Source organism: Phocoena phocoena, chromosome 20, assembly GCF_963924675.1.
Source record: "Phocoena phocoena chromosome 20, mPhoPho1.1, whole genome shotgun sequence".
Lineage (NCBI taxonomy): Eukaryota > Metazoa > Chordata > Mammalia > Artiodactyla > Phocoenidae > Phocoena > Phocoena phocoena.
The window spans coordinates 17,346,299-17,365,609 of record NC_089238.1 but is presented as its reverse complement, the minus strand read 5'-3'; positions in this window follow the sequence as shown (position 1 = coordinate 17,365,609).

Below are 19,311 nucleotides of genomic sequence, written 5' to 3'. Positions count from 1 at the left end.
GTCTGAAGCCCCACCCACTCTGAGCAGGCTTTCTCTCCCCAAGCAGCCTCTCGCCCCAAGAAGCCGCATCTGTCACAGCTGCTAACAGGCAGCAGGAGCCGTGCCACCCTCTGCCCCAAGAAAGCCTTTTCTCCCTTTGCTGGACTCAGACCATCTTGGTCCTAAACAGCAGTTGGAGCTGAGGGGAAAGCCCCAACTGTCTACCTGGGGGAAGCAACACGCTCCATTCCTGGGGCTTATCCGATGGGTCCACTGCTCAGGGGAGGAAGGGCCGAGAGAGATGCCGGGGCTGGATCACCCAGCTGGCTCCTGGGACTCTTGGCCCCCCAGACTGCATGGTTCAGTGGAGACACCCACACTTGCACACGTGCATGCACACACACACTGCACACACATGCACACTCACGTGCCCCAAAGCACATGCCTTTTCTCCCTGTGCCAGAGCAGAGAGAGCCAGGCAGATGCCCCGCTGAGGGCCTCTGCAGCAGCCACAAGCCCCAGGCATGTGGGATGTCAGCCCAGGAGACCACCTTCTCCTGGAGGGCCGTTTCCTCCCAGTCCACAGGGTCCCCAGCCTGAGGGGTGGGTCAGATCCAGTGTCCGTTGGTCCTTGCAAACATGGGCCCCACCTCCCCAGTGGGACGTTCTCTCTACCTGGCCCCAGGAGCCTCACCAGAGGTCCCTGACTTCGAATATTCTTTTCTGTTGTCAGCCCTCAGGTGCCACAGATGTCTGAAAATCCAGCCACCCTCACAGGTCCAGACATCAAGGTACAGAGGACACCAGGCTCAGGAGGACATAAACTCCTTGCAGTCACAGGGAGATGAGCAGACCCGGGGACACCTGCAGTACAACCGAGCCCCTGGAGCTCAGTGTGTGTGTCTGGTGGAGGCATCCCCACCCCACCTCTGGGTCTGGGTTATAGGCCTTCCCTGCTTTGGGTCCTAGAGGGTACAGACTGGCAATGGGGCATCCGTCGCTCCCCGAGCTATGACCTGGCATTCCTCTCCCCACAGTGATGGCCCCAGGGATTCCCAGCCATTATCCCTCCCTCCGGACCACCCCCCAGCTCCCACGAAGCCATCATCCAGACAAGTGGACACATGGACCCTTCCCATCCCCATCTGCACACCCAGGACAGACAATGCCCCATCCAAGGCACTGAGTAGCGTCCCCCTCTGCCCCCTGTTGTCCCTGTGGGTAAAGGACATGAGTCTAACTGATCTCAGACCAGAGTGGGCACCTGCCAGTGCACTCCCGGAAGACCTCCCCTCTCCACCCCAGTGCAGCCCCCTTAGGGGGACCCTTGTGTCTCCCGCCCATAGCCTGGCCAGCCAGTCTGCTCAGTTCTTCCCTGACTCCAGTGTGGTAGCAATTGACAAAGACGAGAGTGCCCTGGGAGACAGGACAAGCCAAGGATTCCTCATGGAGGAAGGCCGCCCCATCCCTTGGCCTCCAGACCAGCAGGAGGCCTGGGTCAGGATGGTGAGCAGGCACCGGAGGGTGTACAGCCTCGGGCGGTTGGCAGGGAGCTTGGCCTGCAGGAGCTCGGGCCCCTGATGTGGGCTCGTCAGGGGGCCCTGGGAGACATCACCCATGCCCCCTGCTGTTGGGAGGCGACACACACAACCTTGAAGTGCCTGGAAGAAAGAGAGGGAGAAGGAGATGCTCAGAGAAGCTGATGTGCACACTGGGGGTTGGAGAGGTATAAGGGGAGTCCAGGTGGGGTTCCTAGAAGGACAGACAGACAACGAACTGGACCACCACCCCTGGCCCCCCATCTGGGCCCCATGGGAGATGAATAGGCCCATCTCTAAAAGGGCCCCTGGAAGACTCTGCTCCCAGGATGTCTTTGCCAACAGCCCTAAAGACCCCACCCCACCCCATCCCACTCCCTGTTTAGAGGAGGAAACTGAGACCCAGAGGCAGACAGAGCTGCTCTGGGTTACACTGTGGACTGTGGGTGTCTAGAACCCAGACCTGCAGGCTCCCAGTCCTGTACTGGGCTCTCACCAGTGACTGCCCCAAACCACGGTGCCTTTCCATCCCTCAGCTGTCCTCACCTACAGAATGGGGGCATTGGGTCAGAAAGTCGCAGATGCCCTTTCTGGCTTGGATACCTAGACACTTAGGACCCATCCCTCCGAGTCTTTGGGAGTCCAACAGGACCCCTTCCTCTGCTCTCACCACTCAGCACCGGACCCTTTTTAAAAGTCAGCTCTGTCAATTACAAAAGTCACCACCTGCCGGCTTGTTAACCTTTTGCAAACAGCACAGAAGATACAAGGCGGAAGCTGGAAGTGCCTCCCAGCCCAGCCCATCTTCATCAGGAGCCCTGAGGTCTGCACAAATCGGGCAAACCCTTCGCTGTCTCTCTAAGCCCCTCTCCCCTCAGAGTCAAGGAGGACAGCCTGGAGTGCGTGAGCCCGGGACAGCCCTGAGCCCAGCTCAGCGATCCCACCCAGGTCAGCCCCTGCCCGCACCGGCCCCTCCCTGCACAGCACCCCTCCACCTACGTCAGCCCCCTGCGCAGAGCCCGGGGACGGGGGCTCATTATCCCATCCCGTCTGCCTTGGATGCCGCAGAGTGACAGCTGTTCCGTGTTTAATTACTGATGGGCCGCAGCTATGCCAACCCATGAATTAAATTACTGTCGCTCTGCAATGCAAATACCACGGCGCCAGGTCTGTGGGTCTGTGACATGCTTATTTTGATTGGCTGGCTTTTTTAATGAGAAAAGTTTTATTACATTTTAAAGAACATTAGTAGTGATGAAACTCGTACACCTAGAGATTTATATAGCACCGCAAACAAGTAGCAGGGAGAAAGGAAGTTATTTATAACTTCAAATACACGGCTGCCTTCTGATTGCATTGTTTTAGGGAACAGGGTATTTTGAGCTGATAATCGTTTTAATGATAAATGTGGAAACTCAAGAACCATAATATCCAAAGCATCTTGAAAAGGCAAAAGCCTCAGCTAAGATGGGGGTGAGTTGACCTTACTTAGGGGAGAGGGTGGTGGAAGGGGAGCTTGCCCTCCCCAGGGCACGTGGGATAAGAAGACGTTACAGATACTGGGCACTGGCAGAGGTCAGTCACCTGCGGTGCCCACCGGGCACAGGTTCAGCCTATGGAAATGGGAACGGAGATGTGACCTCTTCCTGTTGGAGCCATCACCACGGGAATATCTCTCCTCTGCTGGTGTTGAACATTTCCCTTCAGAGTGATGTGTCCGTGCTCTGCGTGACTAGAGATCTCATCTGAGCCGCAGCTGGGTGATAACACAAAGTTTTGAGTCAATGATCCGAATTCATATATATTTGGATACAGAACGTCTGATTCCACATTTTTCACTTAGAGGATGGAGTTTCCCGAGCAAGGTGGGCATTTGCAGATTTATGAGGCTGGGAGATGGCATTTTCCTCGCTAAGTTTTCCCTGCAGATCCTTCCCTCTGGGGATACCGCTGAACTCAAAACAGTAGAGCAGAGAGGGTGGGTTCTCCAGCTGGCCGAGGTCCCTCTCTCCAAACAGAACAGAACTGACTTCAACTTAGCAGCATGGGTGCATTCATCTGTTAATTCATTCCGCCAACACATATTTATTGAGGGCTTACCACAGTCAGGCTCCTGGCACGTTCAGACGAGGAGGATGGAGCCTGCACTTCCAGAAGGGGTTTATTGGGTATGGCAGAGACAACAGAGCAGCAGTACATGACACGGTGAGCAGGACAGTCGTGGAGGTATGGATGCCCAGCTCAGGGACAGCAGAGGACAGGGCCCAGCTCTGCCTGGTGGGGGCAGGGGCATCAGAGAAGGGGCCATCCAAGCCAGCCTGGAGGGGTACATAGTAGTATGGAGCAGGCACCCACTGCCTAGAGGTCTGGGGGGGAGGGAGGGGGGCTTGGAGGGCCTGGAGCATGTGGGTGGAGGGTGGGGTGGGGTGGGGTGGTGTCCGGGAGGGGAGCAATTTGGGGTGACACAGGCAGCAAGCCCAAGTGCCTGGGCTGTGAGCACTGGGGTTCAGAGCTGGGGTTCAGAGTGACCTGGAGGCCACCTACAGGGTGGGGGGAGGAGCTGGAGAGAGGACCAGCGTGTGTGAAAAATAGTTAGAAGACAGAATCAGCGTTTTCCGCTTCCCTTCTTTTGGAGGTCAGCCGAGTCAGTGTGTCTCCTGTGCATTCAGCCAAGGGCCCCAACCTGGAAGGAGCGGGCCCAGGAAGACAGGGCAGGAATCGCAAACCAGCGTTGGCACATGTGTGCGTGCCGCCCGGTTTCTATTCACGTGCTCACCTGTGTGCCTGTCTCTCTACGTGTGTGTGTACATGCCTATAGACGTTTGTGTTTGTGCTGTGCGTGTGTGTGTGTGTGTGGAAATGTGTATGGAGTGCTCGCATCTGTGTGAGCACTTTATCTCTCGTGTGTGAGTGTGCTCACGTATGCCGTTGAGGACTTGTGTGTGTAAGTGTGTGTGTGCGTGTTCATCACACAGGTTTTTTTAATAAAGTCTGACACTCTGGAATTGACACAGTCTGACACCACCACCACTGGAGCTTCTCGAATGAATCTCATACAGCTCTGGGCACCGCTCATACCCTTGGGCCGCTCATGTTGCAGAGGCCTCCTTGGTGAGAAGAAAATGGAAAATGAAATCACAGCACTGCCTCCGGGGACTGCCCAGGCCAGGCTCGGGGGGCTGTAGCAGGCAAGAGGGCAGCTAAGGACAGTCAGGTGCCAGGGACAGCCTCGGGGCAGACAGGAATGCCTGTGTGTCTGTGTACGTGCACATGGATGTGTGTGGTGCAGGTGTGTACCTACATGTAAGTGTGCGTACGTGCACATCTGTGAGGGGTGTGTATGCACAAGTGCGTGTGCACACAGATAAGCATATTGTTGCCCGTATTTGGGCGTGCTCACGACCTGTGTTTCCTGTTGCAGGAACACCGATCTTTGTTGACCAAAGAGTTACCCAAAGTTGCATCCAAAGCGGGGGGGGAGGGGGGAGGGGGGAGGGCACATATCTGCACCTGCCCCCAACCTCCTTGCTGGCCCTCTCATCTGCCAGCCTCAGTGCTGTCCGGGGAACAGATTGTGCTAAGGGCTGGAGAGATTGCCCAGCAGGTGCAGGACACCGCCCAAGCACTCTGCCCCACTCCACAGGGGGATGGGAATTCACTGCCTGCCCTGAAGGTCTGTTCTCTTCTTAACGGCTTGTTGGGGGTTAGCTGATGGCAGGGCCTGCAGGTGCAGGGTCATTACCAGGTTTAAGGAATCTTCCTTGGGCAGCTGAGTCCCTTGAGCTCTGTTTCACTTCCCTCATTCAAGCTCAAGGAGGTGGAGGGGCTGGGAACTGGGGGGTAGCTGAGGGATCTGGGGATTAAGTGGAACCTGCCAATTGTGGTGGAAACAGCCGGGCTGTGGTACAGCAGCCTGAGTGGGCCAGGGAATGTTGGGAGGGGAGTAGGTGGAGACACGAGTGTGGTCCATCTGCAGAGCCCTTCTCCCCATAGATGCCCTCTTTATCCAGGAGTGGCGCTGTGAGCCCATTTCACAGGTCGGGAAACCAAAGCGCAGAAAGGTGGTGCAGCTGCCTGTGGCCGGCACCGAGGTCAGCTGAGCCCACAGCCCCACCTCCTCCATGCAGCCCTCCTCTCCTGCCACTGCGGACAGACAGCAGGGCCCGACCAGGACCTCAGGGTGCCGAGACCTTCCAGCTCGGGGTCCAGAGATGGGGAAACAACCTGGTACAGACACTGAGCAGCTGTGATATTGCAAGATGCACAAGGTTTTTCTTTGATCTCAGCCCCATCCCTGTTTGCAGAGTTGTCACTATTTGCTAATTTTGCTCCGAGGGGAAGAAAAAAAAGTTCTTTATTTTGAATTTTAGGAAAACAGTGGCGCTCTGGGCTGCATTCCAGGATTCAGAGGCTCTGAGGGAAGAAGGGCCTGACTCTGGGTCCCAAATTGCATTCAATGTGGTTGTAAAGGGTTAAAAGATTAGGTATAAATTAGTCCCTCTAAAGTCATTATTGGGACTTCCCTGGTGGTCCAGTGGGTAAGACTCTGTGCTTCCAATGCAGGGGGCCCGGGTTCAATCCCTGGTTGGGGAACTAGATCCCACATGCTGCAACTAAGAGTTCGCATGCCACAACTAAGAAGCCTGCCTGTTGCAACTAAAGATCCCATATGCTGCAACGAAGATCCTACATGCTGCAGCTAAGACCTGACACAGCCTAAGTAAATAAACAAATAATTAATTAAAAAAATAATAAAGTCATTACTGTGTGTGTATATATATATGTGCATATATAATATACATGTAGATATAACATATATATGTGCATGTACACATATATTTGTGTGTATATACACATATATAAATTACATATGCATATTTTTGATATCTATTTACATACATAAAATATACATACGTATATGTGTGTATCTATGCTTGTATCCATATATGCGTATATATGTGTGGGTGTATATATAACTTATTATTCCTAGATGACTCAGGGACAAGATTAGTTTTATGGGATAAGCCTAAATATCTCAGTGGTCTTTTATTTCCCCTCGGAACAGGTATACTTATCCACTGATGTTCTCTAGTAAAAATTTGAATTTGAGGTAAGGCGATAATCCCAACCTTAGGCCATCTGTATTTTGAAGACTCACAGCACATATCACGGTAAATACAGAATGTGCTTTCACGATAAGTAGTGATTTAACCAAACAAGGTCGTGTTGGAACAGGAGTCAGAGTGACGATTTTTATTATAATAAATAAGGCCTAAGCCACTTATTGATCACTTCCACTTGCCAGGCACTGTTCTAAGAGCTTCACAGATATTGATTGTCTTAATTAATTCAAGCCACAGAACCTGACATAGGTGTTGTTATTTTCCTGTCTTCAGATAAAGAAGCTGTGCTTCCTTTATCTCCGCATTTCCCACAGACAGAACAAAAAAATTTTTTGTCCCTTATTAAAGTTTCACTGGAATAACGACTCATCAATCTCTTTAGCCGTTGACATGTGTGATTAAAAAGTATCCAAAGGGCTGTGAAGGACACAGCACACAACTTAGGCATGAGATGTGTGAAGGGAGGGTAAGGAAAATGCCTCGTATCTCCCTCCCTGAAATGAAAACATGCAAAAAAGATAACAAAAATCAGGCAAGCCCTGCTGAAACTCAAGGAAAGCAGCAGCTGCGTTTTACAGACTTGAAGGAGTCTCTGCAAGGTGCTGGGCAGCTGAGACCAGGGTGAGGTGTTGGCTTGAAGTAGACCCACAGCCCTTCCTGAATATTGAAAGAAGTGAAAAAATGTGTGGTGTCAGGAAAGTAAGTAAAGGAGATGCTGGTGGAGCATCACACACGTCCTTTCCTCTCCAGATGAGGCACACAGCGAGCACACTCGTGGGGGACGTGGGGGCCAGTGCCCACCATGTCTCAAGGGCCTTCAGAGACCCCAGCCGCAGAGCCACGAGCACGGTCTTGGTTGCACCGAGATGCAGCCCTGGCGTGCTTGAAGCTCTCTCTGACCTGGCCATTTACTGGTGTGGAAGAACTCCTTCCTGAACCCCCTAACTCGGAGGGGTACACTAGAGGCATGAGTATTCTTTGTCCCCGAGGACCACTTGCCACAAGGAGGCTGTGCTGAGCCTGGAAAGTCTGTCTTCCCACCAGGCAGAACTCCGTGGTCAGGGCTTTTCTCCAATTGCCCCTTCACCACTGCCGTGGGCTCAGTCGGCCCTCAGCGACCCTGCCCTGAACAAGAGAGATACACCACACTCACAAGATAGATGGAGCACGCCCAACTTGGCAGGAAGAAACCTGGGCATGAGAGTGAACTCAGCCGTATAGCACCTGAAGAAAAGGTGGACGGAGCAGAAAACCATATTGTAATAATATCAAGGAAGGCAAAAAAAATGTGAATTTTGAAAATATTTGCTCCGAGAAACAGATGAAGACTTTTTCTTTTCAAAATGAAAATATTGACTCTAAAAACCAAGAGATGGAGAGAGAATGACAACAAACTGTAATCAAAATGAAGCTGGAAGTTGAGCAAACCATCTGAGGACACAAATGACACCACAGCAGACTTTTAAAAGACATCAGCGACAGTAAAAGTCTGGAGAGGGCCTGTGGACAACTGATGCCGTGACACGGAGAGTGAGTTTGAGACGCTTTTTCAGGATGCAGCGAAAAAGGACAAGGGAAGTTGGAAGTAATCAGAGAGAAGGCAACATCTTTGGAGACAAGATATTGGCAATCCAATAAGGGTAAGGGGTGTGATGAAATACAGAACACAGCTAGCAGAAAAGAAAAAGCATTCAAAAATAAAATCGAGGAGAACCTTGCTGAACTGAAGACAGTGTAGATCTGTAGGTTGAAAGCATTTATTCTGTACCAGGCAAAACGAATGAACATCAAAAGAGAGCTGGTGAAATGATCTAGTCTCCTGGATTAATGAAGAATAAGTACCCACAAAGAGATCAATGCCAGGCTGGCCATAGAGTTTTTCCCTCCACCCCTACCACCCTGCCTTCCTTGAGTGGAACCTTACCCTGAACTTCAGCCTCTTTCTCTGCTTTCTTGATGACCCCTCCCTTCTCCTGCTCTAGGTCCATCATCAGTTAATCCCAGGTGAGATAAACTTGCACGTCCAGTGGCCCTGCCCTCGGGCTGCTCAGATGCCCCAGGGAGTAGAAGCGTCCTCAGAGACCAGAGGCTGGCCATCCCCATAAGCTGAGTCTCAGCCATTCAGGCTTTCCCAGAAGGGGGTTCCTATCTTCAAATGGGATTTGGACAGACAGAGGAGAGAGACCTGTCCTCCTGCAAATTCAGGTCAATCGATGAGATAAGCCCTGAATAGCAGAAGCCACGTAACTACTGGGTCACATTTTAGACCAAATGTGTATCTTGCTCTCCTGATCCAGGAAGGCCCACTGGGAACTTGCCCAGGTTAAACTGGATGACACCTAGCCGGGCTGCCCAGTCCCTGACCACATACCTATCCTATGACCCAAGGAGAAACCAGCTGGTCTCCTCTGCAGCAAATGTTGCCTGGAAGGATGAGAAACATAATTAAAATCTCAGGTGTTTTTTCCCAAGGGTCATTCCAGCTGGAGAGCCTAAATATCACACAGGGTATGAATGTGCTGCATTTATTATTTTCACCATGGAGACATCCAAGAAAATCGACCTTTTCAGCTTCAATAAAAACGGATTTTCCTGTAGGTCCTTTGACAACAGCTGCGATCATGAGCAGGGCTGAAACTCAATATTAAACACAAAGAACAGAAAAAGGAGGTGCCTTCCCTTGTCCTGTGAGGGTACTGCTACCTGTTTGCAGTTAGATTCAGGAAAGTGTGTGGGGGCCTGAGACCTGCTCAGAGGAGAGGCCCACTACTTCTCTTGAATCCTAAAGGCTCGGGCATCCTCCCAGCATCAGAGGTGGCTGTTATTCATTCACTCAATTCAAGGCAGGTTAGACTAAGAACAAGGCCACAGTAGCAGGCTGTTCTGGAATTAAGCAGGACTGTGTACTGGCATGATTAGAATTCAGTGTCCCCTCCAGGAATATGCCCACGAGTCCCCAGACATCCCACTTTGATTCATCTTCCCCTAAACGAAACTCAGGGCTGGCTATCTTGCCATTACTTGGCTACATTGTTGAGCAAACCCTTGCAAACTTCCTATTCCACCATTTCCCCCGACCATGATAGTCAATACATAGAAGGACACAATGACAGTCAAATGGTAACAGGGCTGCCTTGCAATGGAACAAGGTGTTTCGCTGTAGAAAAACCTGGAGTGAGTGCCTATTAAAAACAAATGACTTGACCTCAGGCATCTTCTCCTGCCCATCCCAACCCTGCCACCACGAAAGTAAAGCAATTTTAAAAGGTATAAACCAACAAGGACAAAGACAGATGAGGGAATAGTAGCAGTGAGGGATTCCAATAAATTTTGGAAGGCAGAAAATAGAGGGAGGAGTGCATTCTGATCGAGCAGAGCAGAGCAAGTAATATCAGAGGCGTGTTGGAGGGGGATGTCGGTGAGCACCAGCCCATTAACCACAGAATTCCCAGGCTCAGTATTGGAGGGGATGGGCTCTGGAAGCTGGGGCTGGGAGTGGGGTTTTAGTGTGATTAAAAACAGGGAGGGAGCTTCCCTGGTGGCGCAGTGGTTGAGAGTCCACCTGCCGATGCAGGGGATATGGGTTCGTGCCCCGGCCTGGGAAGATCCCACATGCCGCGGAGTGGCTGGGCCCGTGAGCCATGGCCACTGAGCCTGTGCATCCGGAGCCTGTGCTCCGCAACGGGAGAGGCCACAGCAGTGAGAGGCCCGCATACCGCAAAAAAAAAAAAAAAAAAAAAAAAAAGGGAGGTTGGGTAGTGTCACTGAAGATGGTAGGGTAGGAAGCTAAAGGAATCTGTCCCTCCATCCAAACAGCTATTGAGTTAGATGGAGTTGTCTGAAGCAATCATTTTGGAACTCTGAAATCCAGTTGAACACTTGTAGTTTCCAGAGGAGAGCTTGATGAAGAGGCTGGTAAATTTTGGTAAATTCTCACATTTTATATAGTGGTTAGCATTCTTCAGCCACCAGCCCCTTGGCAGGCAGTCATGGGGATGACAGCCCACATTCCTAGTATGGCTTGCTGGTGTCAGGGTGGGCAATGAGGACCCTGTCCTACAAAAATAAGGGTTGTGTGTTTTGATTGCTGAATACTGCTTTTGATCACTGAGGGGCTGGCACAGAGGCCAATCATTGTTTGAAGTCCCATGAACTAAAGCAGCTTTCCCACCATGAGGGAATTTAAAGAAAGAGTACCCCCCCCACCCCCAGATATTTAAGAGAATATTTGTCAGGTCACTGAACAATCACAGAGACTATGGAACAGAAATTTCAGTGACTACACACAACAAAGAATACACACTTCACATAAATAGTTTGGAAAAAATCATAAATAGATGACTCCAGCCCTCAACATGCAAAAGTCAGAAATCCCTAAGAAGTGTGAGAGTCTGAGTACCAGAGTTACCACATCATAATCCTCAGAATGTCCAGTTCTCAACAACAACAAAAATTTAACAAAACATACAAAGAAACAGGGAAGTGTGGCCTATTCACAGGGAAAAAAGAATTTGATAGAAACTATCCCTGAGGAAGACCAGACATAGGAATTATTAGTCAAAGACATGAAGTCAACTGTCTTTAATGTATTCAATGAACTAAAGGAAACCATGGACAAAGAACTAAAGGAAATCAGGAAAATTATGTCTTAAAAAATGACAAGTTCAATAAAGAGAAGTTATAAAAATGAATCAAATAGAAAATTTTAAGCTGAAAAGTATAATAACCGAAATAAAAACTCACAGGAGGGGTTTTCAGCAGAAGATTTGAGTAGGCAGAAAAAACGGATCAGCAAACTTGAAGATAAGACAATTGAAATTATTCAGTCTGGTAAGCAGAAAGAAAAAAGAATGAAGGAAAATAAACACAGACCAAGGGACCTATGGGACACCATCAATATAACAACATATGTGTCATAAGATTCACAGAAGAAGAGAGAGAAAAGCAGAAGAATATTTGCGTAAATAATGGTGAAAAGGTCCCAAATCTGATGAAAGATATGAAGTAAACATCCAAGAAGCTTAACTAATCCAAGTAGGATAAACTCAAAAAGATCCACACCAAGATATATTATACTCCAATTGCTGAACCCAAAGACAAAGAGAATTTTTGAAAGCAACAAGAGATAACAACTGGTCACATGCAAGAGATCTTCATAAAATTAACAGCTGATATCTCCTCAGAAACCATGGGGGTCAGAAGGCAGTGGGATTACATATTTCAAGTCCTGAAAGAAAAAAATGCAACCAAGAATTCTACATCTAGCAAAACTACCCTTCAAGAATGAGGGAGAAATTAAGACATTAATTAAGACATCCAGATAAAAGCTGAGGGAGAACACTACCAATAGAACTTGCCTACAAAAAATGCTGAAGAGAGTCCTTCAGGTTGAAGTAAAAATATACCAGACAGTAACTCAAAGCCATAAGAAGAAATAACACCAGTAAAATCAACTGCAAAGGTAAATATAAAAGCTATTATTATTGTACTTTTGATTTGGTTTGTATCTCCTCCTGTTCTCCTATATGATTTAAAAGGCAAATGCATAAATATTGTAAATCTATGTTAATAAGCATACATTGCATAAAAGTGTAATCTGCGGCAATAATAATAATATAAAGGGGAGGGATGGACATGTATAGGAGCAGATGCTCGTGTATACCACTGAAACTAAGTTGGCATTATTCAAATTAGATTCTTATAAGTTTAAAATATTAATTGTAATCCCAAGGTAATCACTAAGAGAATAACTAAAAAAATACCAAAAAATGTAATCAAAATGGTACACTACAAAAAATCAACGAAATACAAAGAAGGCAGTCATGGGGGAATTAAGGAATGAAAACCATAGAAGACATACAGAAAACAAACAGATCCATATTTGTTTCTATTTACAGAAATAGAAACAATACAGTAAATGGCAGAAGTAAATCCTTCTTTATCAGTAATCACATTAAATGTAAATGGATTAAACTCTCCTACTAAAAGAAAGAGATTGGAAGATTGGATAAATAAAACAAATGCATTTATATGCTGTCTCTACAAGACTGTAGATATAGGGACACAAGAAGTTGAAAGTAAGAGGATGGGGAAAGATATTTCATGCAAACAATAACCAAAAGAGAGGTAAGGTGACTATATTACTGTCAAACAAAATAGACCTTAAATCAAAAAAAGATTAAAAGAGACAAAGAAAGACTAGAGAGAAAGATAGATAGATAGATAGATAGATAGATAGATAGATAGATAGATAGGTAGATAGATAGATAAAAGCTTCAATACAATAAGATGTAACAATTATAAACATATATGCACCTAGTAACAGAGCCTCAAAATATATGTGGCAGAATTGAAGGGATAAATAATTCTATAATAATAGTTGGAGACTTCAATGCCCCACTTTCAATAACAGATAGGAAAACAAGACAGAAGATCAATAAGGAAACAGACTTGAACACTATAAAGCAATTAGAGTTAATAGCCATATACTGAACACACCACTCAATAACAGCAGAATAAATATTCTTCTCAAATGCACATGGGGCATTCCCCAGGATAGATCATATGTTAGGCCACAAAACAAGTTTTAATACATTTTTAAAGATTGAAATCATATAAGGTATCTTTTCTGATCACAGTGGAATGAAACTAGAAACAGTAACAGAAGAAAAACTGGAAAATTCAAAAATATGTGGAAATTAAACAACACACTCTTAAACTACCAATGGGTCAAAGAAGAAACCACAAGGGAAATTAGAAAATACTTGAGACTAATGTAAACAAAAACACAACATACCAAAACTCATGGGATGCAATGAAAGCAGTGTTAACAGTGAAATTTATAGAAGCCAATGCATATACTAATAAAAGGAGAAATATCTCAAATCAATAACCTTACTGTACACCTTAAGGAACTAGAAAAATAAAAGCAAATTAAACCCAAAGCAAGTAGAAGGATGAAAGAGTAAAGGTTAGAGGGGAGAGAAATAAAATAGAGAATAGAAAACTAAAATCAATAAAACCAAAATTGGTTCTTTGAAAAGATTAACAAAATTGACAAACCTTTAGCTAAAATAACTAGGAATAAAAAGAGAGAGACACAAGTTACTAAAATCAGAACTAAAATTAGGCACATTACTACAGATTTTACAGAAGTAAAGAAGTTAAGAGAATGCTATGAATAAACAATTATAACCAACAAATTGGAAAACGTAGATGAAATGAATAAATTTCTAGAAGCACATAATCTACCAAAACAGACTCAAAAAGAAATATAAAATCTCATTAAACTCATAACTAGTAAGGAGATTGGACCAGTAATTTTTTTTTAAAAATCTCATAACAGAAAAAAGTTCAGGACCAGATGACCTCACTGGTGAATTCTATCAAACATTTAAAGAGGAATTAATGCCAATATTTCCTAAACTATTCCAAAAAATTGAAGAAGAGGGAACACTTCCTAACTTATTCTATGAGACCAGCTTTTTCATTACACCAAAGCCAGAAAAAGATACTACAAAAACAAGAAAACTATAGACCAACATCCCTAATGAATATCAATGCCAAAAATGTCAACAAAACGCTAGCAAACCAAATTCAGCAGCATATTAAAAAGCCATCATGACCAAGTAGAATTTATGCCCAGAATGTGAGGATGGCTCAACATGAAAAAAAAGAAAGAAAGAAAAAACAACCCAAAAATCCACAAAGAAAACCAATCAATATAGTACACTACATTAATAGAATGAAGGGAAAAATACATGATTATTTCAATTGATGCAGAAAAAGCATTTGACAAAATTCAGCACCCTTTCATGATAAAAACACCCAGTAAGCAAGGAATAGAAGAGAACTTCCTCAACATGACCAAGGCCACTTAAGAAAAACCCACAGCTAACATCATACTCAGTGGTAAAAGGCTGAAAACTTTTCCCCTAAGACCAGGAACAAGATAAGGATGCCTGCTTTCAGCAGTTCTATTGAACTTCTATTCACAACTTCTAATCAGTAGTATTAGGAGTTCTAGGCAAAGCAATTATGCAAGAAAAAGAAAATGTGTTCAAATTGGAAAGGAAGAAGTAAAATGATCTCTGTTTACACATGACATGATCTTGTATGTAAAAATCTCTAAAGTAATAAAAAATGTAGAGCTAATAAATAAATTTAGCAAAGTTGCAGGATATAAAATCAACATGCAAAAATCAGTTGTATTTTTGTACACTTGTCATGACCAATTTAAAAATGAAATTAAGAAAGAAATTCCCTTTATAATGGCATAAAAAATAATAAAATATTTAGGAATAAATGTAACCAAGGAAGTAAAAGATTTGTGAACTGAAAACTACCAAACATTGCTAAAAGAAATGAAAGGAGACCTGAATAAATGGAAAGACATCATATGCTCATGGATTGATATTATTAAGATGACAACACTACCAAAAGTGATCTACAGATGCAATGCAATCCCTATCAAAATCCCAATGGTACTTTTTACAGAAATAGAAAAACCCATTCTAAAATTCATATAGAATCTCAAGGGACTTGAATAGCCAAAATAATCTTGAAAAGAAGAAAGTTGGAAAACTCACACTTCCAGATTTCAAAACTTACTACAAAGCTACAGTAATCAAAACAGTGTGTTACCTGCATAAAGAAAGACATATAGACCAATGGAATAGAAGAGAGAGCCCAGAAATAAACTCTCACATACAGTCAATTGATTCTCAACCAGGGTGCCAAAACTATTCAATGGAGAAAAGACAATGTTTTCAACAAATGTCATATAAAAAAAAGGAAATTAGAATGACATCAGATTTTTCAATAGCAAAGGTAAAAACTAGAACACAATGGAGCAAAATTTTTTAAATTCTGAGGAAAAATTATTTTCAATATGAAATTCTATATCCAGCCAAACTAGCAACCAAAAATGAGAGAAGAATAAAGACATTTTCAGACCTTCGTGCACTAAAAAGATTTATTTTCCAAATACCCTTTCTCAGGAAGCTGAAGAACATGTTCCAGCAAGATGTGAAAGAACATGGAATCCAGGAAATGGAAGATCTACACAGGAGTAGAGTGAAGGTTGCTCCTAAAGCGACAGCTTCACAGCAGATTGTGACAAGAAGGAGAAAGTTCTGGGAGAGACATCCTCAGGAGCGAGAAAGAATGCCCGTTAGAGAAGAGGTTCCCAGATTTTCTTGGTTCATGGTATCCTTGTCTTAGTAATTTTTTCTTGATACTCCTAGGTTAAAAGAAATACCTAACAGTTCTGTTTATAAAATAGTTAGGCCTTAGCAACTTAATCAATATTTATGTCCTAACAACCTATAGTAGCCTTTTGAAAAACCAGTACATATAAATTGAAATCAAAATATTAAAATTTCATTCTTTAATAATCACAATTACTTCCTAATGAGATGTGTGCACCTGTCTGGACACTGCACAGCTTCTCAAACCTTTGAATCAGATTATACACCTCCACCCTCATTTTCTGTTTCACACTGATATTTACCCAGTACTTGCATATTATCACAGTAAACGCTGAAAACCCAGCTTTGCAAAAATGTGACATCAGTTGAAGGAATGTAGTTCACACTAACACTGAAACAGTGAACTGCCTTATGCTAGTAGTTTATGACAGCTAACAAATGTTGACTATCACTGGATTTCTCTCAAAAATTTAAAATACCCCACGATGCTTCTGAATGTTCACTGTAATATCCTGGTGTGCCTTCGTGCAGTTTGGTAACTGTGATATTAGCTTGTATCTAAAATTATTGTTAATAGACTGGCAGAGATTTCAAAACATGTGGAAAAATTTAATGATAGGTATGTTGAAAACCAGGCAAATAAAAAAGTGAAGCAATTAATATCTCTAGAGGGAAAAAAACAAGGTTGGATAAGAAAGGAGATGAGATGATTATATATTCTTGACTCAACAATAAACCATATTTGCATAGTCAAAATAACATAAACACTGGCTGTAATTGTAACCGGAAGTGTGATGGGGGACGGTGGAGGAGAAGTAGGGAGGGGATGCCCTAGGAAAGCTGGGAATTCATTCACAGGGTGGGATATCAGAATAGAATGACAGAACCAATGAAGGAAGAGGGGGCCATGGTTGTGAATGTGGATTGGAAACATGGAGGTGAATACAGGAGGGAGCAGGCCCAGGAGGTAAAAGCGTTGTCTCCGGGAACAAGATTGGGATGTAGGGAAGTATTGCTCCTTATTATAAATCTTTTGGTAATATTTGACTTTTTGAACTATGTGCATGCATTGCGTTACTAACAGCTTGTAAAAATTAAACAAAACAATACTAAAACCTAACGAATGTAACCCAGATGCCCCTTATAATCTAAATAATATTTCACATGCAACAGAAAGCCTAAGAACTCTACTGAGATTTCTGCAAAGCTGAGCCTGAGAGTAGGGGGTGAATTATATTCTCATGTCATTCCTGCTCCATTTGCCACCTCTGCTGAATCCTTGTCGTCTGCTCTCGATCATGCCGTGTTGACCGTGATTTAGTCACCATGGTCCACCTTCCCCAGACTCTCCAAATCAACTAAGAATGCAAGCTGAGGCCTGCGAGTTTGTGGACCTTGGAGGAGGGGCTGCTTGTTAGACACCCCTTTTCTCCATGTCAAGCCTGGGTTCCTGGCTTCTGGTCTCTGACCCCCACCTCCATCCCAGAGGCAGCTGCCCCCGGGAGTACAAGCTCTTTCTCCTACAGCTGGCTCCAGGGACACCACGGATGTGCGCAAGCGTACACACGCGCGCGCACACACACACACACACACACACACACACACACACACGAGGGTCACTGGGGCAGAACAAAGAGCAGGCCCTCTGAGAACAGCAGAGACCCAGGAATGATCATCTTTCCCTCACCAGGCTCCATCCTCCCAGAAGAGAGCGTCAGTTTGAAGCAGCATTTTTTTCCTCCACTGTGCGTTATTCCCCCTCCCTTGATAAGCGAAGAAAAACAGCAGCTGTGTATTGTGACCGACTCACAGGGGTCTGAGGGTATGATGATAACAAAGCTCTTTCCTGGAAACTGGTGATGCCCACTCCCCGTGTGTCTGCGTGCAGGGAGCCGTGCAGTGTGGCCTGGCCGCCATACGCTTTAGCAGAACACTAAGATGAATGATTAATGCACTGATGCACAGACTTAAATTTCGACAAATCCCAAGTAGCTCACTCCGTAGGCTCCTGGTGGGAAGCCCGTGGTCAGATGACTGAGGTGTACGGGCTTGTGCCTCACTCACCCAGAACAGCTGAGATAGGACTCTGGATCCCTCTGCCGCTCCTGCCGTTCCTTCCCATGCGGGACAAGGACCCCAGTCTGAAGAAGCTTTCTCTGTCCCCGAAGCATAATCCTAAACTCGTGGAGAGCGGCACTTTTGCATTTTTCTCCGTCTCCCAGCAGCCCTGGGTGGGCATCTGGAGTCCAGTCCCTCTTTGTGGGGTGGCCAGGACCCAGGACACTGTCTACCAGATGTCCCAGAGACTTGCTGCCTGCATGGGGCCTGGACCCTTCAGGCAGTTGGCCCATGGGTGAAGCTGCAGGTTCCTCTTCTCCTGCAAGGGGCGCTGGCAGGGCTCCCCGAGGATGGGGCAGCCTGCGGGAAAGGGGCCCGATGGTGCTGGCCAGCACCCACATCATTGGGCTACACACTTACGTCACCCATATGTAAATGATCCTCTCCACTCTGCCCTGGGGGGCTGCAAGGAGAGGGCAGTGGAGGGTGCAAGGGAAACGTCCAGCCTCCGGGACGAGGACAAACCTCCAGCGCTGGCAATGAAGGGAGCATCCCAGTTAGAGCGCACGCAGAGGCCACTCCCAGTGACCACTGGCCCGCTACTCCGGCCTCCACTCCAGCCTGAGGGTAGATATACCACCCTCCACTTTGGATTCCAGAGGATGAGGTCCAGGACAATAAAAGGGGACCGAGGCCAGCATGCCCTGGACAGCTAGGGCCCCTTCTTGGGCCTGGTGGGCCTGCTTTCCTCCAGATGCTGGCCATCACCTGCGAGCATCATCATCCCGGGGGCCATTGTCTGGAAGCCACATCTCAGGGCTTGTGCCTCATTTAGGATCTGCCTGCCCCACCTCTCCCGCCTCCCAGCCGAGCACACACAGCCTTCTCCACTTGCCCGGACTTCCCTAAATGAGGCCCTGAAGGACGCTGGAAACAGTCTTCGCTTTAGGAAGAACCTCTGCCCCACCGACACCACACCCGCCCCCTCCTCACCAGGACCTGCTTCCAGAAAACCCAGCTGCCATGAGCCATGCGAAGGGGAGTTAAGAGCCATTGAGGATGGAATGCCAAAGTCCCATCACATCCGCATCTCAAATATTCTCCCTGGAGCAAGTCAGCCTTGCAGCCATCGTCGGAAACCTGAGGCACACGGGCTCTTGTCGTGCCCCGCCTGGTCATCCCACTGGCAGGACCTGTGCGCTGGGCATGCCCTGGGCTGGGTGACTAATGCTCTCCTGAGCTGGATGCAATGGGCATGTTCCTTTCCACTTCTTGGAAGCCCCCTGCCCTGGCTCATAATTCCGTGGAACCTCCTTTGGCTTGGAGACTGGGCTTGTGCCCCGGGCTTGTGCCCCAAATGTACCAACTCTGACTGCCTGGGCTACCAAGCCTGCCCCCGAGCTG